Genomic DNA, 22500 nt, shown 5'->3' on the forward strand with positions numbered 1-22500 from the left:
CCCATAATAAACCTTCCCATAATAAACCTTCCCATAATAAACCTTCCCATAATAAACCTTTCCATAATAAACCTTTCCATAATAAACCTTCCCATAATAAACCCCATAATAAACCTTTCCATAATAAACCTTCCCATAATAAACCTTCCCATAATAAACCTTCCCATAATAAACCCCATAATAAACCTTCCCATAATAAACCCCATAATAAACCTTTCCATAATAAACCTTCCCATAATAAACCTTCCCATAATAAACCCCATAATAAACCTTCCCATAATAAACCCCATAATAAACCTTCCCATAATAAACCCCATAATAAACCTTCCCATAATAAACCTTCCCATAATAAACCCCATAATAAACCTTCCCATAATAAACCCCATAATAAACCTTTCCATAATAAACCCCATAATAAATCTTCCCATAATAAACCTTTCCATAATAAACCTTCCCATAATAAACCTTCCCATAATAAACCTTCCCATAATAAACCTTTCCATAATAAACCCCATAATAAACCCCATAATAAACCTTCCCATAATAAACCTTCCCATAATAAACCCCATAATAAACCTTTCCATAATAAAGCTTCCCATAATAAACCTTCCCATAATAAACCCCATAATAAACCTTTCCATAATAAACCTTCCCATAATAAACCTTCCCATAATAAACCTTCCCATAATAAACCTTCCCATAATAAACCTTTCCATAATAAACCTTCCCATAATAAACCTTCCCATAATAAACCTTTCCATAATAAACCTTCCCATAATAAACCCCATAATAAACCTTTCCATAATAAACCTTCCCATAATAAACCTTCCCATAATAAACCTTCCCATAATAAACCCCATAATAAACCTTCCCATAATAAACCCCATAATAAACCTTCCCATAATAAACCTTCCCATAATAAACCTTCCCATAATAAACCTTTCCATAATAAACCTTTCCATAATAAACCTTCCCATAATAAACCCCATAATAAACCTTTCCATAATAAACCTTCCCATAATAAACCTTCCCATAATAAACCTTCCCATAATAAACCCCATAATAAACCTTCCCATAATAAACCCCATAATAAACCTTTCCATAATAAACCTTCCCATAATAAACCTTCCCATAATAAACCCCATAATAAACCTTCCCATAATAAACCCCATAATAAACCTTCCCATAATAAACCCCATAACAAACCTTCCCATAATAAACCTTCCCATAATAAACCCCATAATAAACCTTCCCATAATAAACCCCATAATAAACCTTTCCATAATAAACCCCATAATAAATCTTCCCATAATAAACCTTTCCATAATAAACCTTCCCATAATAAACCTTCCCATAATAAACCTTCCCATAATAAACCTTTCCATAATAAACCCCATAATAAACCCCATAATAAACCTTCCCATAATAAACCTTCCCATAATAAACCCCATAATAAACCTTTCCATAATAAAGCTTCCCATAATAAACCTTCCCATAATAAACCCCATAATAAACCTTTCCATAATAAACCTTCCCATAATAAACCTTCCCATAATAAACCTTCCCATAATAAACCCCATAATAAACCTTCCCATAATAAACCCCATAATAAACCTTTCCATAATAAACCTTCCCATAATAAACCTTCCCATAATAAACCCCATAATAAACCTTCCCATAATAAACCCCATAATAAACCTTCCCATAATAAACCCCATAATAAACCTTCCCATAATAAACCTTCCCATAATAAACCTTCCCATAATAAACCCCATAATAAACCTTCCCATAATAAACCCCATAATAAACCTTTCCATAATAAACCCCATAATAAATCTTCCCATAATAAACCTTTCCATAATAAACCTTCCCATAATAAACCTTCCCATAATAAACCTTCCCATAATAAACCTTTCCATAATAAACCCCATAATAAACCCCATAATAAACCTTCCCATAATAAACCTTCCCATAATAAACCCCATAATAAACCTTTCCATAATAAAGCTTCCCATAATAAACCTTCCCATAATAAACCCCATAATAAACCTTTCCATAATAAACCTTCCCATAATAAACCTTCCCATAATAAACCTTCCCATAATAAACCTTCCCATAATAAACCTTTCCATAATAAACCTTCCCATAATAAACCTTCCCATAATAAACCTTTCCATAATAAACCTTCCCATAATAAACCTTCCTATAATAAACCTTCCCATAATAAACCTTCCCATAATAAACCTTTCCATAGCAGTTTTAAAGCCGTCTCCAGTTGAGGTTTTCAACAGCAGCCTTATGTGCAGTTTGATAGAAATGGCTCCTGGAAAGCACATGACAATGATCTCTGAACCAGCACTCCTGGTTCCTGTTCTGCCATGCTCTTATCAACTGACACGGTACATCCACCCTCCCCCTCCACTATACACTCCACCCTCCACCCGTCCACTATACACTCCACCCTCCACTATACACTCCACCCTCCACCCGTCCACTATACACTCCACCCTCCCCCTCCACTATACACTCCACCCTCCCCCTCCACTATACACTCCACCCTCCCCCTCCCCCTCCACTATACACTCCACCCTCACCCTCCCCCTCATCTATACACTCCACCCTCACCCTCCCCCTCCACTATACACTCCACCCTCCCCCACTCCATTCCACTCCATAAGTTTACTGCCATATGTAGACCAGGGCCCAAAGTATCCCACTCCATACGTGTCCTGCTCTATGTAGACCAGGGCCCATAGTATCCCACTCCATACGTGGATAGGGTGACATTTAGGATACACCCATAAAGTAAATAAACTCCTTTACACCAGGTGATAATACAGCCTTTAAATGATCAAAAATAAAACACTACTGGCATATTGTTCTTAGAGTGCTACCCTAAGAATAACGGACTAGGAACAAAGACCTTCAATATTTTGGTTCCTAGTTCATATATAATATTCTGTCCCCCGAGGACTGAAGTGAAAAAAAAAAATTTGGTACAACGAATATACTTTTACATGACGTCACAACAATCAGTCAAATTTATATAGCCCTTTTTACATCAGCTGATATCTCAAAGTGCTGTACAGAAACCCAGCATAAAACCCCAAACAGCAAGCAATGCAGGTGTAGAAGCACGGTGGCTAGGAAAAACTCCCTAGAAAGGCCAAAACCTAGGAAGAAACCTAGAGAGGAACCAGGCTATGTGGGGTGGCCAGTCCTCTTCTGGCTGTGCCGGGTTGAGATTAAGAGTACAACAGGTCACTACACTCATACCTGATATTACAACACTCTAACCTGAGGTCACTACACTCATTCCTGATATTACAACACTCTTACCTGAGGTCACTACACTCATACCTGATATTACAACACTCTAACCTGAGGTCACTACACTCATTCCTGATATTACAACACTCTAACCTGAGGTCACTACACTCATACCTGATATTACAACACTCTAACCTGAGGTCACTACACTCATACCTGATATTACAACACTCTTACCTGAGGTCACTACACTCATACCTGATATTACAACACTCTAACCTGAGGTCACTACACTCATACCTGATATTACAACACTCTAACCTGAGGTCACTACACTCATTCCTGATATTACAACACTCTAACCTGCGGTCACTACACTCATTCCTGATATTACAACACTCTTACCTGAGGTCACTACACTCATACCTGATATTACAACACTCTTACCTGAGGTCACTACACTCATACCTGATATTACAACATACCTCTAACCTGAGGTCACTACACTCATACCTGATATTACAACACTCTTACCTGAGGTCACTACACTCATACCTGATATTACAACACTCTAACCTGAGGTCACTACACTCATACCTGATATTACAACACTCTAACCTGAGGTCACTACACTCATACCTGATATTACAACACTCTAACCTGAGGTCACTACACTCATACCTGATATTACAACACTCTAACCTGAGGTCACTACACTCATACCTGATATTACAACACTCTTACCTGAGGTCACTACACTCATACCTGATATTACAACACTCTAACCTGAGGTCACTACACTCATACCTGATATTACAACACTCTAACCTGAGGTCACTACACTCATACCTGATATTACAACACTCTAACCTGAGGTCACTACACTCATACCTGATATTACAACACTCTAACCTGAGGTCACTACACTCATACCTGATATTACAACACTCTTACCTGAGGTCACTACACTCATACCTGATATTACAACACTCTAACCTGAGGTCACTACACTCATACCTGATATTACAACACTCTTACCTGAGGTCACTACACTCATACCTGATATTACAACACTCTAACCTGAGGTCACTACACTCATACCTGATATTACAACACTCTAACCTGAGGTCACTACACTCATACCTGATATTACAACACTCTAACCTGAGGTCACTACACTCATTCCTGATATTACAACACTCTAACCTGAGGGGTCCCTCCCCCTTAAAAAAATAAATTGTAAGAACTACTCATGCTACCTACTGACACAGTAGTACTCTGCCACACTGACTAACTCTACCTACTGACACAGTAGTACTCTGCCACACTGACTAACTCTATCTACTCATGCTACCTACTGACACAGTAGTACTCTGCCACACTGACTAACTCTATCTACTCATGCTACCTACTGACACAGTAGTACTCTGCCACACTGACTAACTCTATCTACTCATGCTACCTACTGACACAGTAGTACTCTGCCACACTGACCAAACTCTACTCAAACCAACAGACACTGTCTTTATCATCCTACCTGACTAACTCTACCTACTGACACTGTCTTTCTCCTCCTACCTGACTGATCCTAGCAACACAAAGAGCCTGCTGGGGATTTACTGTTCAGATGAGCTGAATTACAAACTACATCTGTTCATGTGACCTCAAGGGCTGCTTCCCAAACAACACTCTATTCCCTACATAGCGCAACAACTAGTCCTATTTTCCCGTGGTCAACAGTAGTGCACTATATAGGGAATAGAGTGCCGTTTGGGAAGCAGCCCCAGTTACAAAGCAGCAGAGGGTAAAGTATCACAGTGCTTCAATATTTAACAGCTTTTCAGAGGTGACTGGATCTGGGAGGTGTCAGTGGTGGAGGAGAGACTGCTGGGATATCATGAATCAACAGACTTCAGGTATCAACACAGTGGAGAGGAGACTGCTGGGATATCATGACTCAACAGACATCAGGTATCAACACAGTGGAGAGGAGACTGCTGGGATATCATGACTCAACAGACATCAGGTATCAACACAGTGGAGAGGAGACTGCTGGGATATCATGACTCAACAGACATCAGGTATCAACACAGTGGAGAGGAGACTGCTGGGATATCAGAATGATTTCTCTGAACAGTAAACTCTCAAACACATAGACCCCCCCCGAATGCAGCTCACTCTCCAGGCCCACTTTCCAGCTCACACTCTCAAACACATAGATCCCCTGAACGCAGCTCACTCTCCAGATCCCAATCACCTGAATTCTGATCACCTGTTCACACACCTGTATGTCATTATCACACACTATTTAGTTCAGTTCTGTGCACCCCGTCACTGTGAGGTATTGTTTGTTTTGTGACACACGTCTTTCAGAGCGCTGGGTTTCCTGTGTATGACTCCCGTGTTTGATAGTTTTGCCTGCCTCACTAACGACACCTGTTTGCCTATTCCCTGCCTGCACATTTGATACGATTTCCTGTCGTCAACCTCTTGCCTGATCTCCCAGACGACGTTACTAGCCTTTTCCCTGCCTGTACTGTTACCTTGTATGACCTTCTGCCTGCCCCTGGACCCAGCTACCTGCCCCTGGACCCAGCTACCTACCCCTGGACCCAGCTACCTGCCCCTGGACCCAGCTACCTGCCCCTGGACCCAGCTACCTGCCCCTGGACCCAGCTACCTGCCCCTGGACCCAGCTACCTGCCCCTGGACCCAGCTACCTGCCCCTGGACCCAGCTACCTGCCCCTGGACCCAGCTACCTGCCTCCTCCTGTGGTCCTTTGCTAATAAACACCAGCTACCTGCCCCTGGACCCAGCTACCTGCCCCTGGACCCAGCTACCTGCCCATGGACCCAGCTACCTGCCCCTGGACCCAGCTACCTGCCTCCTCCTTTGCTAATAAACACCAGCTACCTGCCCATGGACCCAGCTACCTGCCCCTGGACCCAGCTACCTGCCCCTGGACCCAGCTACCTGCCCCTGGACCCAGCTACCTGCCTCCTCCTTTGCTAATAAACACCAGCTGCGCCCTGCGTCTGAAACCAGCTCTCTGTCTCCCATCGTGTTCACTACAAGTACTGTAATCAGAATGGTTTCTCTGAACATACACTATAGTGATGACAACAACACTAGAATACACTAACAGTACTCTAGCTATCTGTTAAGGACACTTGGGCTATCTGTATTTAGCTAGATAGTTCACTCAGAAAAAAATGTCTCCATAATCTAGATTCTAGCATGAATGACTGTGTCCAACTCAGTCCTTAACCCAATGTGCTTTCACAAAATGGTGGTTGGTGACACGGGATACCCAGTAATTAGTTCAGAGTTCTGACTAGTTTCTCCTGAGCTGTGGCTACAGACTGCCTATAAACAGACACACCCACATGGGCAGACACACCCACATGGGCAGACACACCCACATGGGCAGACACACCCACATGGGCAGGCACACCCACATGGCCAGACACACCCACATGGTCAGACACACCCACATGTCAGACACACCCACATGGTCAGACACACCCACATGTCAGACACACCCACATGGGCAGACACACCCACATGGTCAGACACACCCACATGGGCAGACACACCCACATGGGCAGACACACCCACATGGGCAGACACACCCACATGGGCAGACACACCCACATGGGCAGACACATCCACATGGCCAGACACACCCACATGGGCAGACACACCCAAATGGGCAGACACACCCACATGGGCAGACACACCTACATGTCAGACACATCCACATGGCCAGACACACCCACATGGCCAGACACATCCACATGGCCAGACACACCCACATGGCCAGACACACCCACATGGTCAGACACACCCACATGTCAGACACACCCACATGGTCAGACACACCCACATGTCAGACACACCCACATGGTCAGACACACCCACATGGGCAGACACACCCACATGGGCAGACACACCCACATGGGCAGGCACACCCATAAAGCCGGACAAACCCACACAAAGCCTGTAACTACGACCCTCTGGTTCTGGAGAACAGTAGTGAAACCCACACAAAGCCTGTAACTACGGCCCTCTGGTTCTGGAGAACAGTAGTGAAACACACAAAGCCTGAAACTACGGCCCTCTGGTTCTGGAGAACAGTTAGTGAGTCCCACACAAAGCCTGTAACTACGACCCTCTGGTTCTGGAGAACATTTAGTGGAACCCACACAAAGCCTGTAACTACGACCCTGTGGTTCTGGAGAACAGTAGTGAAACCCACACAAAGCCTGTAACTACGGCCCTCTGGTTCTGGAGAACAGTAGTGAAACACACACAAAGCCTGAAACTACGACCCTCTGGTTCTGGAGAACAGTTAGTGAGTCCCACACAAAGCCTGTAACTACGGCCCTCTGGTTCTGGAGAACATTTAGTGAAACCCACACAAAGCCTGTAACTACGACCCTGTGGTTCTGGAGAACAGTTAGTGAAACCCACACAAAGCCTGTAACTACGACCCTGTGGTTCTGGAGAACAGTAGTGAAACCCACACAAAGCCTGTAACTACGGCCCTCTGGTTCTGGAGAACAGTTAGTGAGTCCCACACAAAGCCTGTAACTACGATCCTCTGGTTCTGGAGAACAGTTAGTGAAACCCACACAAAGCCTGTAACTACGACCCTCTGGTTCTGGAGAACAGTAGTGAAACCCACACAAAGCCTGAAACTACGACCCTCTGGTTCTGGAGAACAGTAGTGAAACCCACACAAAGCCTGAAACTACGACCCTTTGGTTCTAAAGAACAGTAGTGAAACCCACACAAAGCCTGAAACTACGACCCTCTGGTTCTGGAGAACAGTTAGTGAGTCCCACACAAAGCCTGTAACTACGACCCTCTGGTTCTGGAGAACAGTAGTGAAACCCACACAAAGCCTGAAACTACGACCCTCTGGTTCTGGAGAACAGTAGTGAAACCCACACAAAGCCTGAAACTACGACCCTCTGGTTCTGGAGAACAGTAGTGAAACCCACACAAAGCCTGAAACTACGACCCTCTGGTTCTGGAAAGGAGGAGAGAGGAGAGTGGTGGCTATAGAAACATGCTGAACTATGGACTTTTGTTCTGTCATGCTGCTGTGACACGCTATGATTGTGACCCAAATGGAACCCTATTCCCTATAGTCCACTACTGTAGACAGAAGTAGTGCACTACATAGGGAAATAGAGTGTCATTTGGGACTCAGGGTAACTCTGTCCTCCATACAGCCTGGCGGCTCCAGCCCCGCCCACATCATAAGTGTTATTGCTTCGGAACAATAACAGTAAAAGACAACAAGCTGGAAATGTCTGAATGATGTTTATGTGTTCCTGCTGTAACTACAGAGAACTATTCACCCTGACATAAGACCTGCTATAACTACAGAGAACTAGTCACCCTGACATAAGGTCAGACCTGCTATTACTACAGAGAACTAGTCACCCTGACATAAGACCTGCTGTAACTACAGAGAACTAGTCACCCTGACATAAGGTCAGACCTGCTGTAACTACAGATAACTAGTCACCCTGACATAAGGTCAGACCTGCTGTAACTACAGAGAACTAGTCACCCTGACATAAGGCCTGCTGTAACTACAGAGAACTAGTCACCCTGACATAAGACCTGCTATAACTACAGAGAACTAGTCACCCTGACATAAGGTCAGACCTGCTGTAACTACAGAGAACTAGTCACTCTGACATAAGACCTGCTGTAACTACAGAGAACTAGTCACCCTGACATAAGGCCTGCTATAACTACAGATAACTAGTCACCCTGAAATAAGGTCAGACCTGCTGTAACTACAGAGAACTAGTCACCCTGACATAAGACCTGTTATAACTACAGAGAACTAGTCACCCTGACATAAGACCTGTTATAACTACAGAGAACTAGTCACCCTGACATAAGACCTGCTATAACTACAGAGAACTAGTCACCCTGACATAAGATCTGTTATAACTACAGAGAACTAGTCACCCTGACATAAGACCTGTTATAACTACAGAGAACTATTCACCCTGACATAAGGTCAGACCTGCTGTAACTACAGAGAACTAGTCACCCTGACATAAGGTCAGACCTGCTGTAACTACAGAGAACTAGTCACCCTGACATAAGACCTGCTATAACTACAGATAACTAGTCACCCTGACATAAGGTCAGACCTGCTGTAACTACAGAGAACTAGTCACTCTGACATAAGACCTGCTGTAACTACAGAGAACTAGTCACCCTGACATAAGACCTGTTATAACTACAGAGAACTAGTCACCCTGACATAAGACCTGCTATAACTACAGAGAACTAGTCACCCTGACATAAGACCTGTTATAACTACAGAGAACTAGTCACCCTGACATAAGACCTGTTATAACTACAGAGAACTATTCACCCTGACATAAGGTCAGACCTGCTGTAACTACAGAGAACTAGTCACCCTGACATAAGGTCAGACCTGCTGTAACTACAGAGAACTAGTCACCCTGACATAAGACCTGCTATAACTATAGAGAACTAGTCACCCTGACATAAGGCCTGCTATAACTACAGATAACTAGTCACCCTGAAATAAGGTCAGACCTGCTGTAACTACAGAGAACTAGTCACCCTGACATAAGACCTGTTATAACTACAGAGAACTAGTCACCCTGACATAAGACCTGTTATAACTACAGAGAACTAGTCACCCTGACATAAGGTCAGACCTGCTGTATCTACAGAGAACTAGTCACCCTGACATAAGACCTGTTATAACTACAGAGAACTAGTCACCCTGACATAAGACCTGTTATAACTACAGAGAACTAGTCACCCTGACATAAGACCTGTTATAACTACAGAGAACTAGTCACCCTGACATAAGACCTGCTATAACAACAGAGAACTAGTCACATTGACATAAGACCTGCTGTAACTACAGAGAACTAGTCACCCTGACATAAGACCTGCTATAACTACAGAGAACTAGTCACCCTGACATAAGGCCTGCTATAACTACAGATAACTAGTCACCCTGAAATAAGGTCAGACCTGCTGTAACTACAGAGAACTAGTCACCCTGACATAAGACCTGTTATAACTACAGAGAACTAGTCACCCTGACATAAGACCTGTTATAACTACAGAGAACTAGTCACCCTGACATAAGACCTGCTATAACAACAGAGAACTAGTCACATTGACATAAGACCTGCTGTAACTACAGAGAACTAGTCACCCTGACATAAGACCTGCTATAACTACAGAGAACTAGTCACCCTGACATAAGGCCTGCTATAACTACAGATAACTAGTCACCCTGAAATAAGGTCAGACCTGCTGTAACTACAGAGAACTAGTCACCCTGACATAAGACGTGTTATAACTACAGAGAACTAGTCACCCTGACATAAGGCCAGGCTTGGCCTGGGTTGTACTGGCTGTTTTGTGAACAAAACAAGAACAGGCACACACACACACACACATACACAGGCACGTGCACAAGCAGTTCAGACACGCACACACTCACACGCACACATACACATACACAGGCACGTGCGCAAGCAGTTCAGACACGCACACACTCACACGCAGGGGTTGTTTTCCTGGTCAGGATGGAAGAAACAGAACGGCGCTGTGGAGGGCGCCGCTTTGAGAACAGCTCTTTGTCTTTAAAGAGGGAAACAATGAGGGAAGCCACAGCCTCTGTCCCAAATGGCACACTATTCCCTGTACTGTAGTGCACTATGTAGGCTATGGGTCCTGGTCAAAAGTAGTGCACTATAAAGGGAATAGGGTGCCATTTGGGACGAACTTACAGTCAAGTGGGCTGATTGTTTCAGGACAAACAAAACTAGCATGAGGCATGCTATGCTGCTAACAGCCATAGATCACAACTGATTCATGATGCTAGATGCTAATAACAGACATAGACTACAACTGATTCATGATGCTAGCTGCTGCTAACAGCCATAGACTACAACTGATTCATGATGCTAGATGATGCTAACAGACATAGACTACAACTGATTCATGATGCTAGATTCCTAATAACAGACATAGACCACAACTGATTCATGATGCTAGATGATGCTAACACCCATAGACTACAACTGATTCATGATGCTAGATGATGCTAACAGACATAGACTACAACTGATTCATGATGCTAGATGCTGCTAACAGTCATAGACCACAACTGATTCATGATGCTAGATGCTGCTAACAGCCATAGACTACAACTGATTCATGATGCTAGATGCTGCTAACAGCCATAGACTACAACTGATTCATGATGCTAGATGCTGCTAACAGTCATAGACCACAACTGATTCATGATGCTAGATGCTGCTAACAGCCATAGACTACAACTGATTCATGATGCTAGCTGCTGCTAACAGTCATAGACCACAACTGATTCATGATGCTAGATGCTACTAACAGCCATAGACTACAACTGATTCATGATGCTAGATGCTGCTAACAGCTATATACTACAACTGATTCATGATGCTAGATGCTGCTAGCAGCCATAGACTACAACTGATTCATGATGCTAGATGCTGCTAACACCCATAGACCACAACTGATTCATGATGCTAGATGCTGCTAACAGCCATAGACTACAACTGATTCATGATGCTAGATGCTGCTAACAGCCATAGACTACAACTGATTCATGATGCTAGATGCTGCTAACAGTCATAGACCACAACTGATTCATGATGCTAGATGCTGCTAACAGCCATAGACTACAACTGATTCATGATGCTAGCTGCTGCTAACAGTCATAGACCACAACTGATTCATGATGCTAGATGCTACTAACAGCCATAGACTACAACTGATTCATGATGCTAGATGCTGCTAACAGCTATATACTACAACTGATTCATGATGCTAGATGCTGCTAGCAGCCATAGACTACAACTGATTCATGATGCTAGATGCTGCTAACACCCATAGACCACAACTGATTCATGATGGTAGATGCTGCTAACAGCCATAGACTACAACTGATTCATGATGCTAGATGCTGCTAACAGCCATAGACTACAACTGATTCATGATGCTAGATGCTGCTAACACCCATAGACCACAACTGATTCATGATGCTAGATGCTGCTAACAGCCATAGACTACAACTGATTCATGATGCTAGATGCTGCTAACAGCCATAGACTACAACTGATTCATGATGCTAGCTGCTGCTAACAGTCATAGACCACAACTGATTCATGATGCTAGATGCTGCTAACAGCCATAGACTACAACTGATTCATGATGCTAGATGCTACTAACAGCCATAGACTACAACTGATTCATGATGCTAGATGCTGCTAACAGCCATAGACCACAACTGATTCATGATGCTAGATGCTACTAACAGCCATAGACTACAACTGATTCATGATGCTAGATGCTGCTAACAGCCATATACTACAACTGATTCATGATGCTAGATGCTGCTAACAGCCATGGACTACAACTGATTCATGATGCTAGATGCTGCTAACACCCATAGACCACAACTGATTCATGATGCTAGATGCTGCTAACAGCCATAGACTACAACTGATTCATGATGCTAGATGCTGCTAACAGCCATAGACTACAACTGATTCATGATGCTAGATGCTGCTAACAGTCATAGACCACAACTGATTCATGATGCTAGATGCTGCTAACAGCCATAGACTACAACTGATTCATGATGCTAGCTGCTGCTAACAGTCATAGACCACAACTGATTCATGATGCTAGATGCTACTAACAGCCATAGACTACAACTGATTCATGATGCTAGATGCTGCTAACAGCTATATACTACAACTGATTCATGATGCTAGATGCTGCTAGCAGCCATAGACTACAACTGATTCATGATGCTAGATGCTGCTAACACCCATAGACCACAACTGATTCATGATGCTAGATGCTGCTAACAGCCATAGACTACAACTGATTCATGATGCTAGATGCTGCTAACAGCCATAGACTACAACTGATTCATGATGCTAGATGCTGCTAACACCCATAGACCACAACTGATTCATGATGCTAGATGCTGCTAACAGCCATAGACTACAACTGATTCATGATGCTAGATGCTGCTAACAGCCATAGACTACAACTGATTCATGATGCTAGCTGCTGCTAACAGTCATAGACCACAACTGATTCATGATGCTAGATGCTGCTAACAGCCATAGACTACAACTGATTCATGATGCTAGATGCTACTAACAGCCATAGACTACAACTGATTCATGATGCTAGATGCTGCTAACAGCCATAGACCACAACTGATTCATGATGCTAGATGCTACTAACAGCCATAGACTACAACTGATTCATGATGCTAGATGCTGCTAACAGCCATATACTACAACTGATTCATGATGCTAGATGCTGCTAACAGCCATGGACTACAACTGATTCATGATGCTAGATGCTGCTAACAGCCATAGACTACAACTGATTCATGATGCTAGATGCTGCTAACAGCCATAGACCACAACTGATTCATGATGCTGCTAACAGCCATAGACTACAACTGATTCATGATGCTAGATGCTGCTAACAGCCATATACTACAACTGATTCATGATGCTAGATGCTGCTAACAGCCATAGACTACAACTGATTCATGATGCTAGATGCTGCTAACACCCATAGACCACAACTGATTCATGATGCTAGATGCTGCTAACAGCCATAGACTACAACTGATTCATGATGCTAGATGCTGCTAACAGCCATAGACTACAACTGATTCATGATGCTAGCTGCTGCTAACAGTCATAGACCACAACTGATTCATGATGCTAGATGCTGCTAACAGCCATAGACTACAACTGATTCATGATGCTAGATGCTACTAACAGTCATAGACTACAACTGATTCATGATGCTAGATGCTGCTAACAGCCATAGACTACAACTGATTCATGATTCATGATGCTGCTAACAGCCATAGACTACAACTGATTCATGATGCTACTAACAGTCATAGACCACAACTGATTCATGATTCATGATGCTGCTAACAGCCATAGACCACAACTGATTCATGATGCTAGATGCTGCTAACAGTCATAGACCACAACTGATTCATGCCGGAATATGAAAACAAATATTTATTTCAGACCCATGTCTTTTGCCTTGTGTGACCTCTGTGTGCGTGTTCCTAGTCGTTAGGGCACAGTGCTCTGTGATGCCTTCTTAACTTCCTGATAAGTGGCCCTTCTCTGGTGTTCTGCCCCAGGCAAACACACACCCTTTCTGGGAATGGGAGAGCCAGCGGTAATCAGGGAAGATTTCATTCGTTAGAATGAACACATTGACCCACTTCTATTGTGAGGCCGTTACGTCAATCCTGTGTGTGTGTGTGTGTGTGTGTGTGTGTGTGTGTGTGTGTGTGTGTGTGTGTGTGTGTGTGTGTGTGTGTGTGTGTGTGTGCGTGCGTGCGTGTGCGTGTGTACAGTAGCTCCAGTACATCTGTGGCCAAACAGCAGAATCTCCCCTCAGGCCCTAACTCTCATTATGTCACAGTAGCTGCTCTCTTATGTAAACACCCTCATTCACAGTCAGTAGCCAGGAGAGACAGGGGAGACAGGGGAGACAGGAGAGACAGGAGTGAGAGGAGTGACAGGAGTGACAGGAGAGACAGGAGAGACAGGGGAGACAGGAGAGACAGGAGAGACAGGAGAGACAGGAGAGACAGGGGAGACAGGGGAGACAGGGGAGACAGGAGAGACAGGGGAGACAGAAGAGACAGGGGAGACAGGAGAGACAGGAGTGATAGGAGTGACAGGAGAGACAGGAGAGACAGGAGAGACAGGGGAGACAGGGGAGACAGGAGAGACAGGGGAGACAGGAGAGACAGGAGTAACAGGGGACAGGGGAGAAAGGAGAGACAGGAGTAACAAGGGAGACAGGTGAGACAAGAGAGACAGGGGAGACAGGAGAGACAGGGGAGACAGGAGAGACAGGAGTAACAGGGGACAGGGGAGACAGGAGAGACAGGGGAGACAGGAGTAACAGGAGAGACAGGGGAGACAGGAGAGACAGGGGAGACAGGGGACACAGGAGAGACAGGAGAGAGGAGAGACAGGAGAGACAGGAGAGACAGGGGAGACAGGAGAGACAGGAGAGACAGTAGGACAGGAGAGACAGGAGAGACAGTAGGACAGGAGAGACAGGAGAGAGGAGAGACAGGAGAGACAGGAGAGACAGGGGAGACAGGAGAGACAGGGGAGACAGGAGAGACAGGGGAGCCAGGAGAGACAGGAGAGACAGGGGAGACAGGAGAGACAGGAGAGACAGGGGAGAGGAGAGACAAGAGAGACAGGAGAGACAGGGGAGACAGGAGAGACAGGACAGACAGGGGAGACAGGACAGACATGGGAGACAGGACAGACAGGACAGACAGGGGAGACAGGAGAGACAGGATTATAACAGGATTATAACACTGTTAGTTCATAGAGAGGTCAAAGACACAGATTATAACACTGTTAGTTCATAGAGAGGTCAAACACAGAGATTATAACACTGTTAGTTCATAGAGAGGTCAAACACAGATTATAACACTGTTCGTTCATAGAGAGGTCAAACACACAGATTATAACACTGTTAGTTCATAGAGAGGTCAAACACACAGATTATAACATTGTTAGTTCATAGAGAGGTCAAACACACAGATTATAACACTGTTCGTTCATAGAGAGGTCAAACACACAGATTATAACACTGTTAGTTCATAGAGAGGTCAAACACACAGATTATAACATTGTTAGGGAGGTCAAACACACAGATTATAACACTGTTAGAGAGGTCAAACACACAGATTATAACACTGTTAGTTCATAGAGAGGTCAAACACACAGATTAAAACACTGTTAGAGAGGTCAAACACAGAGATGTCGGTTTAAAGAGATGCTCAGCATGTTTAACACCACAGTCAACCAAAACAAGTTCTGTAGGCTCTAGTTGTATCTCATCTTGACTATTGTCGGGTGACATCGGCCAAGTGCTGCAAAGAAGGACCTAGAAAAACTGCAGCTGGCCCAGAACAGAGAATCAGGTCTTGACCTTTGATGGACACAGAGAACTAATGTCAGCAGTAATGCATGTCAGCCTCTCTTTGGGTCAGAGTAGAGAGGAGAGATTGACTGCATCAATTCTTGTTCAATTGTGAGAAAATATTATTGTGTTGAAAATTCCAAATTGACTGTACAATCGATTTACATATACCGTAGTTCTGACAGACATAGTTACCCCACCGGACAGGCCAACAGACAGGCCAACAGACAGGCGAAAAGACAGGCCACCGGACAGGTCACCAGACAGGCCACCAGACAGGCCACCAGACAGGCCAACAGACAGGCCACCAGACAGGCCACCAGACAGGCCACCAGACAGGCCAACAGACAGGTCACCAGACAGGCCACCAGACAGGCCACCAGACAGGCCAACAGACAGGCCACCAGACAGGCCACCAGACAGGCCACCAGACAGGCCAACAGACAGGCCACCGGACAGGTCACCAGACAGGCCACCAGACAGGCCAACAGACAGGCCAACAGACAGGCCAACAGACAGGCCAACAGACAGGCCACCGGACAGGTCACCAGACAGGCCACCAGACAGGCCACCAGACAGGCCAACAGACAGGCCACCAGACAGGCCACCAGACAGGCCAACAGACAGGCCACCAGACAGGCCACCGGACAGGCCAACGGACAGGCCAACAGACAGGCCACCGGACAGGTCACCAGACAGGCCACCAGACAGGCCACCAGACAGGCCAACAGACAGGCCACCAGACAGGCCACCAGACAGGTCACCAGACAGGCCACCAGACAGGCCAACAGACAGGCCACCAGACAGGCCACCAGACAGGCCAACAGACAGGCCACCAGACAGGCCAAAGGACAGGCCAACGGACAGGTCACCGGACAGGCCAATGGAGGGGCCACCGGACAGGTCACCGGACAGGCCAACGGACAGGCCAACGGACAGGCCAACGGACAGGCCAACGGACAGGCCACCGGACAGGCCACCGGACAGGTCACCGGACAGGCCAACGGACAGGTCCTTTTTGTACAGTTCAGTCCTTGAGCTGTTCTTGTCTATCGATGTTCTGTATTATGTAATGTTCTATGTTCTGTGTGGACCCCAGGAAGTGTAGCTGCTGCTATGGCAACAGTTAATGAGGATTCTAATAAACCCCAGGAAGAGTATCTGCTGCTATGACAACAGTTAATGAGGATTCTAATAAACCCCAGGAAGAGTAGCTGCTGCTATGACAACAGTTAATGAGGATCCTAATAAACCCCAGGAAGAGTAGCTGCTGCTATGACAACAGTTAATGAGGATCCTAATAAACCCCAGGAAGAGTAACTGCTGCTATGACAACAGTTAATGAGGATCCTAATAAACCCCAGAAAGAGTAGCTGCTGCTATGACAACAGTTAATGAGGATCCTAATAAACCCCAGGAAGAGTAGCTGCTGCTATGACAACAGTTAATGAGGATCCTAATAAACCCCAGGAAGAGTAGCTGCTGCTATGACAACAGTTAATGAGGATCCTAATAAACCCCAGGAAGAGTAGCTGCTGCTATGACAACAGTTAATGAGGATCCTAATAAACCCCAGGAAGAGTAGCTGCTGCTATGACAACAGTTAATGAGGATCCTAATAAACCCCAGGAAGAGTAGCTGCTGCTATGACAACAGTTAATGAAGATTCTAATAAACCCCAGGAAGAGTAGCTGCTATGACAACAGTTAATGAGGATTCTAATAAACCCCAGGAAGAGTAGCTGCTGCTATGACAACAGTTAATGAGGATTCTAATAAACCCCAGGAAGAGTAGCTGCTGCTATGACAACAGTTAATGAGGATCCTAATAAACCCCAGGAAGAGTAGCTGCTGCTATGACAACAGTTAATGAGGATCCTAATAAACCCCAGGAAGAGTAGCTGCTGCTATGACAACAGTTAATGAGGATCCTAATAAACCCCAGGAAGAGTAGCTGCTGCTATGACAACAGTTAATGAGGATCCTAATAAACCCCAGGAAGAGTAGCTGCTGCTATGACAACAGTTAATGAGGATCCTAATAAACCCCAGGAAGAGTAGCTGCTGCTATGACAACAGTTAATGAGGATTCTAATAAACCCCAGGAAGAGTAGCTGCTGCTATGACAACAGTTAATGAGGATCCTAATAAACCCCAGGAAGAGTAGCTGCTGCTATGACAACAGTTAATGAGGATCCTAATAAACCCCAGGAAGAGTAGCTGCTGCTATGACAACAGTTAATGAGGATCCTAATAAACCCCAGGAAGAGTAGCTGCTGCTATGACAACAGTTAATGAGGATCCTAATAAACCCCAGGAAGAGTAGCTGCTGACTCAGTAAAATACTAAATACAAAAAATGTGTCAAATTATGGGTGCATTTAGAAATCATCAGGGTTATGGAGGTTTCAGGGCAATCACACACACACACACACACACACACACACACACACACACACACACACACACACACACACACACACACACACACACACACACAATGCAGATGTAGAATCTTAATAGCAGGAGCACTTTCCTGCAACTTTTAAAACACTTCATGTAAAGGACTGTAGTGGCTACTATCTGATATAGCGTGTTGAAGTGGCTGCGTGGGAGAACTGAGACTACCTGAGTGAGACACACACACACACACACACACACACACACACACACACACACACACACAGAGAGAACACCTTGTGAAAGTCATTGAGTCATTCCAATCACTGTGTGTGTGTGTGTGTGTGTGTGTGTGTGTGTGTGTGTGTGTGTGTGTGTGTGTGTGTGTGTGTGTGTGTGTGTGTGTGTGTGTGTGTGTGTGTGTGTGTGTGTGTGTTCTTGCATGCATAAGTCGTGTCTCCGGTTCACAAACTCTCAAAGAGATTTGAATCGTAAAATTCCAATAGGCAGGCCCGGTGTACAAACAGACACACAAACAGACAGACCTGACAGACCTGAGTTATATTACCTCCATATAGGGCCTGAGTTATATTACCTCCATATAGTAGTCCATATAGGGCCTGAGTTATATTACATCCATATAGTAGTCCATATAGGGCCTGAGTTATATTACCTCCATATAGTAGTCCATATAGGGCCTGAGTTATATTACCTCCATATAGTAGTCCATATAGGGCCTGAGTTATATTACATCCATATAGTAGTCCATATAGGGCCTGAGTTATATTACCTCCATATAGTAGTCCATATAGGGCCTGAGTTATATTACCTCCATATAGTAGTCCATATAGGGCCTGAGTTATATTACATCCATATAGTAGTCCATATAGGGCCTGAGTTATATTACCTCCATATAGTAGTCCATATAGGGCCTGAGTTATAATACCTCCATATAGGGCCTGAGTTATATTACCTCCATATAGGGCCTGAGTTATAATACCTCCATATAGGGCCTGAGTTATATTACCTCCATATAGGGCCTGAGTTATATTACCTCCATATAGTAGTCCATATAGGGCCTGAGAGTTATATTACCTCCATATAGTAGTCCATATAGGGCCTGAGTTATAATACCTCCATATAGGGCCTGAGTTATAATACCTCCATATAGGGCCTGAGTTATAATACCTCCATATAGTAGTCCATATAGGGCCTGAGTTATATTACCTCCATATAGTAGTCCATATAGGGCCTGAGTTATAATACCTCCATATAGGGCCTGAGTTATATTACCTCCATATAGGGCCTGAGTTATATTACCTCCATATTGTAGTCCATATAGGGCCTGAGTTATATTACCTCCATATAGTAGTCCATATAGGGCCTGAGTTATATTACCTCCATATTGTAGTCCATATAGGGCCTGAGTTATATTACCTTCATATAGTAGTCCATATAGGGCCTGAGTTATATTACCTCCATATAGGTCCTGAGTTATATTACCACCATATAGTAGTCCATATAGGGCCTGAGTTATATTACCTCCATATTGTAGCCCATACAGTCACATATATACTGTAGCTAGTTAAAACACTGTTTATATCCATTATAGTCACATATATATTGTAGCTAGTTAAAGCCAATAATAGCATGAGGAACAGAGAGAACCTCGAAGAACAACAACAAGACAACGTCAACAGGGCCAGATGTCCTGTGTTTACACATCCAGTCTTCCCTCAGCACACAAGTCCTTTCTTTAATGGAGTAGCAGTTAGAGTGTAATCACTGTGAACACGATGAAACAGTCCCATGATCAATAGGATTAACTAGCCCTCTAGTAGTCTATCTAACTCATCTTACCCTGGCTCCGCTCTGCTCTCGTCTAGTCTGGTCTAACTCATCTTACCCTGGCTCCGCTCTGCTCTCGTCTAGTCTGGTCTAACTCATCTTAACCTGGCACAGCTCTGCTCTCGTCTAGTCTGGTCTAACTCATCTTAACCTGGCTCTGCTCTCGTATAGTCTGGTCTATCCCATCTTAACCTGGCTCTGCTCTTCTCTAATTTGGTCTAACTCATCTTAACCTGGCTCTGCTCTCGTCTAGTCTGGTCTAACTGATCTTAACCTGGCTCTGCTCTGCTCTCATCTAGTCTGGTCTAAGCCATCTTAAACTCGCCTTGCTCTGCTCTCGTCTAGTCTGATCTGACCAATCTTAACCTCACTCTGTTCTTCTCTGCTGTTGGCCTGGGAAAAAGACACTTCGTGGCCAGGATTCAACCCTTGGAGCGCCGTCCACAATGCAGCTTTTAAAAGCGATGTTTACGTGTTTTTGCGGAGATCGTAGTCACGGTAAATACCGCCCAATGGGAAAAGCCCTTTTAAAAGAGGTGTTTGTGGAGATCGTAGTCACGGTAACTACCGCCCAATGGGAAAAGCCCTTTTAAAAGAGGTGTTTGAGGAGATCGTAGTCACAGTAAATACTGGCCAATGGGAAAGCCCTTTTAAAAGAGGTGTTTGTGGAGATCGTAGTCACGGTAACTACCGCCCAATGGGAAAAGCCCTTTTAAAAGAGGTGTTTGAGGAGATCGTAGTCACGGTAAATACCGGCCAATGGGAAAGCCCTTTTAAAAGCGGTGTTTGAGGAGATTGTAGTCACGGTAAATACTGGCCAATGGGAAAAGCCCTTTTAAAAGAGGTGTTTGTGGAGATCGTAGTCACGGTAACTACCGCCCAATGGGAAAAGCCCTTTTAAAAGAGGTGTTTGAGGAGATCGTAGTCACGGTAAATACCGGCCAATGGGAAAGCCCTTTTAAAAGCGGTGTTTGAGGAGATCGTAGTCACGGTAAATACCGGCCAATTGGAAAGCCCTTTTAAAAGAGGTGTTTGTGGAGATCGTAGTCACGGTAACTACCGCCCAATGGGAAAAGCCCTTTTAAAAGAGGTGTTTGAGGAGATCGTAGTCACGGTAAATACCGGCCAATGGGAAAGCCCTTTTAAAAGCGGTGTTTGATGAGATCGTAGTCACGGTAAATACCGGCCAATGGGAAACCCCTTTAAAAGAGGTGTTTGTGGAGATCGTAGTCACGGTAAATACTGGCCAATGGGAAAAGCCCTTTTAAAAGTCAGTTACGGTGCACTATTACGCAGCTTCAGTGTAACCCCGGCCTTAGTCTTTTCAACGCTAGTTAACGCTAGTTAACGCTAGTTAACCTACAAGGAGGAGAAGGTTAACACAGCTAGTAAACAGTTAACCCCAACGGACGCTGCTAGCAATCCCCATAATACCATGATAGTACTGGGGCCTAGAGAGATGATTTAATCCAAAGAGTTTTACCCATAACACATTATACAGTAATGTGGCAAAACCCTCAACTGTGGTGCTGTTGACAACCCAAAGCTTTAATGAACGACGCCATCGGATGCACAACGGCACCAGTCCCAGAGGCCAGAGGCCTCGCCAACGCTGATGTTTCGGTGAAACTGGCTCTCTCACAGAGGGCTCAGAGGAGACACAACAGCCTGGGAGTGGTGTTGGTTACAATGAGGAACAGGGCTCAGAGGAGACACAACAGCCTGGGAGTGGTGTTGGTTACAATGAGGAACAGGGCTCAGAGGAGACACAACAGCCTGGGAGTGGTGTTGGTTACAATGAGGAACAGGGCTCAGAGGAGACACAACAGCCTGGGAGTGGTGTTGGTTACAATGAGGAACAGGGCTCAGAGACACAACAGTACCCCCTCCTCCTCTCCATCTCT

General features: G+C 44.7%; 1 protein-coding gene across 1 annotated transcript in view; it reads right to left on the reverse strand.

Annotated features, from left to right (window-relative positions):
- The window catches only part of LOC139411792 (Krueppel-like factor 13), a 53247-nt gene that overhangs the window by 2106 nt on the left and 28641 nt on the right, over positions 1-22500 (reverse strand). The window lies entirely within an intron of this gene.

Source organism: Oncorhynchus clarkii, chromosome 6, assembly GCF_045791955.1.
Source record: "Oncorhynchus clarkii lewisi isolate Uvic-CL-2024 chromosome 6, UVic_Ocla_1.0, whole genome shotgun sequence".
NCBI lineage: Eukaryota > Metazoa > Chordata > Actinopteri > Salmoniformes > Salmonidae > Oncorhynchus > Oncorhynchus clarkii.